Source organism: Orycteropus afer, unplaced genomic scaffold (genome assembly GCF_000298275.1).
Source record: "Orycteropus afer afer isolate SDZICR_OR568_19922 unplaced genomic scaffold, OryAfe1.0 scaffold00569, whole genome shotgun sequence".
In the NCBI taxonomy this organism is placed as follows: Eukaryota; Metazoa; Chordata; class Mammalia; order Tubulidentata; family Orycteropodidae; genus Orycteropus; species Orycteropus afer.
Genome location: NW_006922156.1, coordinates 173,365 through 182,624, shown reverse-complemented (window position 1 = coordinate 182,624; position 9,260 = coordinate 173,365). Strand labels below are relative to the sequence as shown.

Below are 9,260 nucleotides of genomic sequence, written 5' to 3'. Positions count from 1 at the left end.
ACCTTCCTTCCGAGGAGTGGCTGGTGGGTTTGAACCGCCAGCCTTCTGGTTAGCAGTCAAGTGCCTTAGCCACTATGCTACCAGAGCTCCTAACACGTGTAGGACCTGTCAATTCACAGGTCTTCGTTCAGGCTGGCTGGTCAGGGATCCTGGCTGAAGAGGTAGGTGCTAAGCTCAAGCTGGAGGCCCCAGGCAGAGGCACAAAGAGTACAGAAGGTGAGGAAGTCCTGGGTGCTGAAGACTGTGTCGGCCAGTGCAAAGGCCAAGGTAGATGGATGACACCCCAGCCATATTCCACCATCCACATGTTCAGCCCCCACTCCACAGCCATAGCCCCTCCAGGTCCATACATCACTGTCTCCCCTGGGGAATAGGGAGCACCCATGTAAGGAACTCAGCCTAGCCTTGCCCCTCTATTGCTGCTGCTTCTATGGCTATTGACTGTCTAGGCTGGGAGATGAAGAGGGAACTTCAGAAAAGGAAGAAGCCCTACCTCACTGGCCTGTTCTCTCATCTGGAAGGGTTAGAAGCACAGAAGGCCATTCCCAAATGTTCCTCTGTGGCATCACCTGCCCCATGTCTTCTCTTGGAGGAAGCCAAAGAAGACCATTGGGAAGGGGACCCACTTTACTTCCATCTCACCTGGCCATGGGCCACTGCATAAGAGTCCATGAAAGTCTGCATTCCCAAGCCTCACTCAAGTCAAACAGAAATCTAGCAAACCTCAGGCTGGGCTGGTTAAATAGGAAGGGGTGGTTAAAAGACTTATAAGGCTTTCTGAGAAATGTAGCTATTGAATCCCAGTAGCTGTGATGTGATGCTTGTATCAATCAACCTCAAACTCACTCAAAAGTCCAAAGTTCAACTTTCTATGTAAATGCTTCATCATAAAGGAGGAAAAAAACAACTGTCTGCCTTAGAGGTACGAAACTATTTCCGATTACCTGAATGTCTCCTCTACAATCATTGGAATATTGGCTGAGTAAAATAAACAGTTTCTAAAACCAAAAAAACCCCAAACCCACTGTCATCTAGTCCATTCCAACTCATAGCAACACTGTAGGAAACAGACCTGCCCCATAGGGTTTCCAAGGCCCTAAATCTTTTGTGTGTGTGTGTGTGTGATTTGGGTGAAAGTTTACAGAGCAAATTCACTTTCCATACAGCAGTCCACATACACTTTGTCTCGTGACATTGACCACAATTTACCCCATGCAACAGCTCCCTCCCACTTCCTCCCAATAGTTACCTCTTCCCTGTGTCCACCCCTCCATGCATTCCTGCCCCCTGAGCTGTCTCCCTGTTCATAAGCAGCCCTTCTTTCACCCACAATTGTTCTCTCCAAGGAGTGTATCTACCTCAGGCAAATGTTCAACTCATATGCTTGTCTTTTGTTTGGCTGGAAGCCACAGGTGTAGGGTTCAATTCCATACCTGAATGGCAGCTAGGGGCCATAGTCTCAGTGGTTCCACCAGACTCTATCAGAGCAGCAAACCTGGTCCCCCTTTTGTAAGGCCCTAAATCTTTAGGGAAGCAAACTGCCTAATCTCTCTGCCTTCCACATCTTTCTCCTGTTGAGCAGCTGGTGGGTTCAAACTGCCAACTCTTCAGTTAGCAACCGAGCACTTAACCACAGTGCCACCAGGGCTCCTAAAGAGTGTATAGCCAGATAAAAATCAGATATGTTTAATAGGAAGTGATTTTTTTTTCTTTGTTTCCCTTTGAAAGAGGAAAGCAACAGGGGCCCTCAGCCCTGTGCTAACCAACCTATGGCTTGTTGCGGGGATCATGGAGTGGTCCATCCCCATAGCTCTTTCCCCCAACTGTGTACACACTCAGGGTGACACAACTCTCTGACATAGCGTTTCTACCTACCTCACTTTTGATAGAAGACCTCACTTGTGGTGCCCTCTCTCCATGGGTGGAAGGTGCCAGAGATGCGAGATCTCAGCCCAATAGCACCCTGAGGGGCAACCAGAGGAACCCCAATTATCAGGGTATCCACGCCAATCAGAAATAAGGGCATGCCCCAGCCTCCCAGTCCAGCCCACTACCAGTACTGGCCAGAGTGGCCGCCAGAGCCCAGGGTGGTGCCAAAGAGCAGCACGTACTCGGACAACGAGGCATGCAGAAGGCCCATCCAGCCACCTGCGTTCACGAACACCCACTGCAGCTCCTCGACCGGCAGCATGTGGCCTGAGTGCAGTCGCCGCAGCTCCACGATCAGCCGAGAGAAGGCCAGCTCGTGGTCCAGTCCTGGCGAGGGCAGTTGTTGTTGTTGTTATGTGCCGTCGAGTCGGCCCCGACTCATAGCGACGCCTCCTTGGGTTTCCGAGGCAGTATCACTACGGTAGGATTGCCCAACCTTCCTTCCGAGGAGTGGCTGGTGGGTTTGAACCGTCAGCCTTCTGGTTAGCAGGCAAGTGACTTAGCCACTATGCTACCAGAGCTCCGAGAGCAGAGGAGAGGCGAAGTCAGGGCGGCCACCAGTTTTGGGCTTGGGGACTACACCCTCGGCCAGCCCGCCTCCTGACCAGCCCTGGTCCCCCTACCCTGCCAGCATCTTGGCTCGACCTGGACTATACCGCCTCCCTCCGGCTCACCCGCATACTGCCGTGCCAGCTGCGCGATCTCTCCGTGCTGGAAAACGAAGCTCTGAGTACCCAGCCAGAGCCAGCCGACTTGAGCTAGCACAGTCGGGGCAGCCAAAAGCAGTGTGGCCCACGCCCACCGCGAACCTACGGCTCACTGCATCCCTGTTGGCGGCCTGGCACAGTAAGGAGCAAGAGGTGACCGAGAGCGGAGGATAAACCTGGCGGTGACACCAACTCAGAGCCGGCGGCGCGCCGCCCGGGACCTGCTCAGCCTCCACAGCCTAGTCTGCCTCGCTCTGGCCAATCAGAACTGCCTAGAAACCCGGGCACCGCCCCTCGGGCTGAACCTTTTCCTCGTGAAGGGCGCAGAGAGATGAGGCGGGGCGTGCGCAAGTGAAGACGTGGCGAGACCAAACGGTCCAAGCTGCTGAAGGCCGTGACTCCAGAGCGGGTGTGGGTTAATGCAACGCTGAATGGAGTCGAATTCGGATTCGATGAGCCCCTTAATGGTCTTCTCGCCCAAACGCACTGGCTGGTGAAGCAGGCGATCCCGAAAGCAGAGCCTTCTGGGACCCAAGATTATTAAAGTCCGACTTACGCTAGTACAGAACCCAGGAAGAGGCAGTTCAACCAGGGGTGGAGGGAAGGCTGGCAGGAGACCAAAGCAGTGTCTGTAAGAAAGATGGGAAGTTATTGTGAATTACGCATTGGTGATGGAAAATTTGCAAATATTGGTGATAGTTGCCCAACATTATTGATGTAATTGGTGTCAGTGGATTGTTCTTGTGAAAAATGTTGAATTGGCAAATGTGTTATGTATATTGAAAAAAAAAAAAAATGAGAAGGGCATTCCAGCTTAGGGGACCAAGATCAAAGGCGCCAGCCAAGGAGAAAGCATGGGGTATTCAGAAAACCAAACTAAACTTACTGCCTTCAGGCCTATTCGGACACTGAAGGACAGAATAGAACAGCATCATAGGATTGATTCTAAGGCTGTAAATCTTTGCTGAAACAGACTGCCACAGCTTTCTCCTGTGGAGCTGGCTGGTGGGGTCAAACCACCCACCTTTTGGTTAGCAGCTGAGCATTTAACCACTATGCCACCGGAGCTCCTCTGGGGTCTCCAGAGACCTACAATTCATTCTTTGTTCTGAAGCACAAAATGTGAGAAGGGGGCTGGGGAGTGATGGGATCAGATTTGGGGATACAGAATAGAGATTAAATTGGAGGGGAGTAAGATGAGAGTCAGGGAGACCATATGGTTCAAGTGAGAGAGGGGAGGCCTGTGTCAGCGGAGATGGGAAAAAGAAACGAGCTTGAGAAGGACTTTGGAAACAGTTGGCAGAACTTGATTCACTCATTCTGAAATATTCTTTCCCTCTATCCTAACCCCCACCTCCTTTCTTGGCTAACATCCTTGTTCATGTCCAGTGTAGGCTGGTCAGGAGCTCAGATCCAGTCTGGAGGTTGGGAGCTGGGAGTTCTTATTCATTCAGGCAATAGACATTTCCTTAGCACCTGTATGTGCCCAGGAGCTCTGGTGGTGTAATGTCTAAGGCATTTGACTGCTAACCACAAGGCTGGCAGTTCAAACTCACGAGCCACTCCTTGGAAGGAAGATTGGACAATCTACTTCCATAGTGATACCACTTTGGAAACCCAAGGAGGGGTCACTATGAGTTGGATCCCACTCAATGGCAGTGAGTTGTTTATTATTATTATTATTATATATGTGCCGAGTTCTGTGGAGGCTGATGTGGTTGTGAACAATGCTAGCATAGTCCCTACCCATCTTAGAAGTCTCACTGGGGAGCCTACATAGAAAGTGGTAATTACAATGTGAAAAAGTGAGTAAAATTGCACAAGGAGGGAATACAGAGAAAGATAAAGCCAAGGTTAGAGTCCCAGAGAAGACCAACATTTAAAGGACAGGCAGAGGAAGAAGAGACCAAAAAGGAAGAGAAGTAAAAGAGAGAAAAGACGCAACATATTGCAATGATTAAGAAATGAACTCTGGAGGTAGACTGCCTGGGTTCAAAGCCTGGCTCCTGCTACGTATGATCTTGAGCAAGTTACACTCTGACCAAGTTTCCTCAACTATAAAATAGGATTTAAAAAAAAAAGAAAAAGAACCTAACTCACAAGGTTGTTATAAGGATTAAATGAGTGTATTTATAAAGCTATTAGTGCCTGGCATGTGGTGAGCATCATATGTGTTAGCAATAAAAATAAAATACAAAGGAGAAGAGAACTAGAAGAGAGTAGTGTCACACATGGAGCAATAGAATGAAGGGTCAACTCAGTCAAACGTAATTGAATTACATTTGATGATGGGAAATGCTCATTAGATTTTTCAGACAGGATATGTAGCAGAGAGTATGCCATACATTCACAAATCCATTTCCTTTCACTCTCTAACACATTACAGTCTATAGTCTTCTTTGTAGTTGTTGTTGTTGTTGTTATGTGCCGTTAAGTCGGCCCCGACTCATAACGAACCCTCCTTGGGTTTCCGAGGCAGTATCACTACGGAAGTAGATTGTGCACCCTTCCTTCAGAGGAGTGGCTGGTGGTTTTGAACCGCCAGCCTTCTGGTTAGCAGTCAAGTGCCTTAGGCACTACGCCACCAGAGCTCCCACTTTGTAGCAAGATGGAGCCATGTCTTAGGCAGAAATGATGTATGCCACTTATAGGACTGACTCCAAAAATGTTCTGTAAAATTATTTACCTTCTCTTTCTTTCCTAGTCTACTGTCTTAGATACAGAGACTCTAGTGGAGTATTCTGAGCCCTAAGAAATGGCAGAGCCACTAGATGGATGGAGCTTGGGTCCCTGAATGTTGCATGGAACAGAGCCCCCACCTCTTCTTCCCAGTGAACTATGGTGCTAAGCCATTGAGTTTTGGGGTTGTTACAGCAACAAAGATCACTTATCTTAATAGAGGGTAAAGGACATGTTACAGTGTATTGTGCAGGTAGGTGTAGAGGCTATGAGGATAGATTAATTATTTGGAGAAGCCTGGCCTAGAAGTGAAAATAAAGGAGAAGAGAACTATTAAAAATATCTAGAGGAGAATGCAGGATTGCCGGAACATGATTTTGTGTGGACACTGGCACTTCTGAGTTGACCATTCTCTAAGAACCCTGAGCAGCAGGGACTAACCCCAAAATCTGACCTCTGCCCCTTGTTCCAGGAAGAGGCCTCTGGGACTGTCTGGGGCTGCAGCTGTCCTGTCTGATCTTTCAGGAAGCTTCTCCAGCACACACTTTTTTCAAAAGTGTGTTCTATATCCTTGAGAGGGTCCATGATGCCAGGAAGAGGATTGAGGGGCTGGGGGTCACAGCCATCTTCTTCAGATGCCTCAGCAGAGATCATGTCTCTGGAGAGTTGGGTAGGCCCCATTCTCTGGGGAGACACAGAGATGAGAGGTTTGGAGATGTTTTTGAAAAGATTTTCCTGAATGACGTCAGGGATTAGTTGTCATGATTCAGGGAGTGGCATTAAAGTGGGCAGGGGGCTTCCTGGCAGAGTGAGGTGCACTTATATGTGGAGCTAAAGAGCTTTGTTATACTTGCCTGAGTAGAACAGAGGCCAGGCCATCTCAAGAGACCCAAGAGAACCAAGGGGCCAAGGGCCAGGAAGAGGCTGGCCTATGTAGCATAGCCAAGAAACTGTCCTGACCAAAGAACTGTAACCTGAGTTGTTCCTGATACTGAATTGTAACCTGTTACTTCCCTAATAAATCCCATTATCACATTGTGAGTTCTATGTGGCCATTACAATGAAATTATCAAACTCAGCAGAGAAGTAGAGAGTGCAGTGGGAGCAACTGATGGTGTCAGACTTGCTAAAAAGGTTGGAGGAGGTAAGTCTGACCTCCACTTCATAGGAATCAGCCTTGGGCTATTGATCATGATTCTCTCTCCTCCCCCTCTTGAAGTTAGAGGAGGTCAGATGACCCGGACATCATTTTTACACATCCCTTTCCCCTCTCCATCTTTTCATTGAATCAAACCAGTTGGCTAACACCAGGATGTTTGTATAGGAGACCAGGTGGTGCAATGGTGAAGTGCTTGGCTGCTAACAGAAAGGACGTGGTTTGAACTATCAGCCGATCCATGGGAGAAAAAACCTGGTGATCTGCTTCTGTAAAGATTACTGCTTAGGAAACTATGGAGCAGTTCTACTCTCTCCTGTAGGGTCACTATGAGTTGTAACGAACTCCTCAGCACACAGCAACAAGAAGATATACTTCAAATTAGTTCCTCCTCTGGCACTTCCAAAAAGAGCCATCTAAATAGTATCTAAACCTCCTCTCATTGCACAAACGGGGAAGAGAGGCCTCAAGGTAACCCAGAGGATGAGTGGCCCAGATTTGAATCTAGTCTCTCAGGCTCTTCTCACTGCACTGAGATGGGGCTGGACAATGAACTGGGAGCTGGCCATAGCAGGAAGCCTCACCCTTCCCCTAAGCTGGGCCAAGTGGGCTGAGTTGCAAAAACTGGGTCATTGGTCATTTATCTGACCTCTGTCCTAGAAGCCTTGGACTGAAGAGGCCACTGGTGGGTGGGAGAAAGAGTATAGGAGATTTACTTTTCTGTTGTCTAAGCTGTCATCGGTTCAAACCCACCAGCCACTCCTCAGAAGGAAGATTGGGCAATCTACTTCCGTAGTGATACTGCCTTAGAAACCTAATGAGGGGTCGCTATGAGTTGGATCCGACGCGACGGCAGTGAGTTTGGTCTGGTTTTTTAAGCTGTCGTTGATGTTTGAATGGCTGGATATTGGAAGCATACCCATTTTCCCAAGAACACTAGCTCACCACAGCGTCTCCTGCTGGTCTCATGGTTCTACTGCCTCTGCTGCCACACTTCTCTGCCACTGCTTCTCAATGTCTCTGGGTCAAGGAAGTTCTCAGTGCAGGGATCTCAGGTCCAAAGGGGTCCTCCTCTCCTGTCCCTTATTCTAGGAGGTAGTAAGGTCCCCCTCTTCTGCCTCTGGGACGGCTTATTTTAAGCTTAGTAAAATGGCAAAACTGACTAATCTCCTCATTAAGGTTCTGTACACACACCTTATTTGCATGGTCATACCCCTACAGGGGTTCTATATACTTTATTTGCATGATTCCAGCCCCACAAGGGTGTCGTGTACTTTATTTGCAGTATTAGTAAGCTGTCCAATTCCCTTGGTGGGTCACAAGCACTTTAATTGCATAGTGTCATCCAGTTATTCAGTGGGAATTACAAGACCCTGGCTAGAAAGGCCATATAAAAGTGATCCATCACACTGCAGTGTGTATAAAGAAACACTTCTGACTCTGCCCAGATGGTAATGGGAGCTCTTGACAATCCTGACCGCCTATATTTTCTGATTTTTTTTTTAGCCCTCTTATGGCAGCTCTAGTGGTGCATTCGGTTAAGAGCTCAGTTACTAATCAAAAGGTTGGAAGTTTGAATCCACCCAGAGACATCTCAGGAGAAAGGACTGGTTATCACAGCCTCTTGGTGTCATGGAGCTCAGTTTCTACTCTGCAACGTATGGGTTTGCAGTGAGTTGGAATTGACTTGATGTCAAGGTTGTTTTTTTTTTTTTTTTTTGAATAGCCCCTTACTGTGCTTTTGGTCTGTGTGTGTGAGAGAGAGACAGACAGAGAGAGCAAGAGACGGGGGGAGGGAGAGAGAGAGAATGAGAGAAAATATGATTATTTGCCCTTTTTCCCAAATTTGTTTTTATTGCCTGGTGGGGAAGGAGGGAGCCCCCGTGGTGCAGTGGTTAAAGTGCTTGGCTTCTGCGGTTTGAACCTGCCAGTAGCTTCAGGAGAGAAAGATGTGGCAGTCTTTTCTGTGAAGATTTACAGCCTTAGAAATCCTGTGGGGGCAGTTCTATTCTGTCCTATAGGGTTGTTATGAGTCAGAATTGACTGGACAGCAGTGTGTTTGGATTTTGGTTTTGGTGGGGAAGGGGGCAATGGTAACGATCCATTCCTCCAGGTAACACCTCAGGCCAAGGTTCTGAGATCAGATCAAGACCCCCTTGCCCGCCAAGGTAGACGCTGAGCAGGGGACTGAGGTGATTGTGGATCCAGGGGCCATGTATGTGCTCTGCAGTAGAAGATATCTGCTGGAAGCACACAGGGACATCCCTTGTCCCACGGGGTGCCTAGGTGCCTGGCCACAAGGTTAAGTGACCAAATGAATGAATGCACTAATAAGTCTTAAAAGCGTCCAGGCGCTGAGGGACGCTGCAGTAGGCAGCTTTCATAGAGGTTCTTCCGGAATAGAGGCTTCGGCCTGGGGTGCAGTGGCAGGACCTTGTTGTTGTTATGTGCCGTCGAGTCGCCCCGACTCATAGCGACCCCTCCTTGGGTTTCCGAGGCAGTATCACTACGGAAGTAGGATTGCCCAACCTTCCTTCCGAGGAGTGGCTGATGGGTTTGAACCGCCAGTCGTCTGGTTAGCCTGCAAGCGTCTTAGCCACTATGCTACCAGAGCTAGCAGTCCCCCATAGGGCTAGGTTGTCGAATGCTCCGCCCACAGAAGGCCGGGCGGCCCTCCCCGACAGTCACATGCTGTCGGTGGGCCAATCAGCGGTAACAGGACATACCTAGGGCTGGAAGGGTGAGGGGTGGCCCGGCAGACGTTCCAGAGACATCTCTCCGGTGGCCTC

General features: G+C 48.9%; 1 pseudogene; it reads right to left on the bottom strand.

The window, feature by feature from the left end:
- Positions 1–140: 140 nt before the first annotated feature.
- Positions 141–2,754, bottom strand: LOC103210065 (annotated as a pseudogene).
- Positions 2,755–9,260: the final 6,506 nt, after the last annotated feature.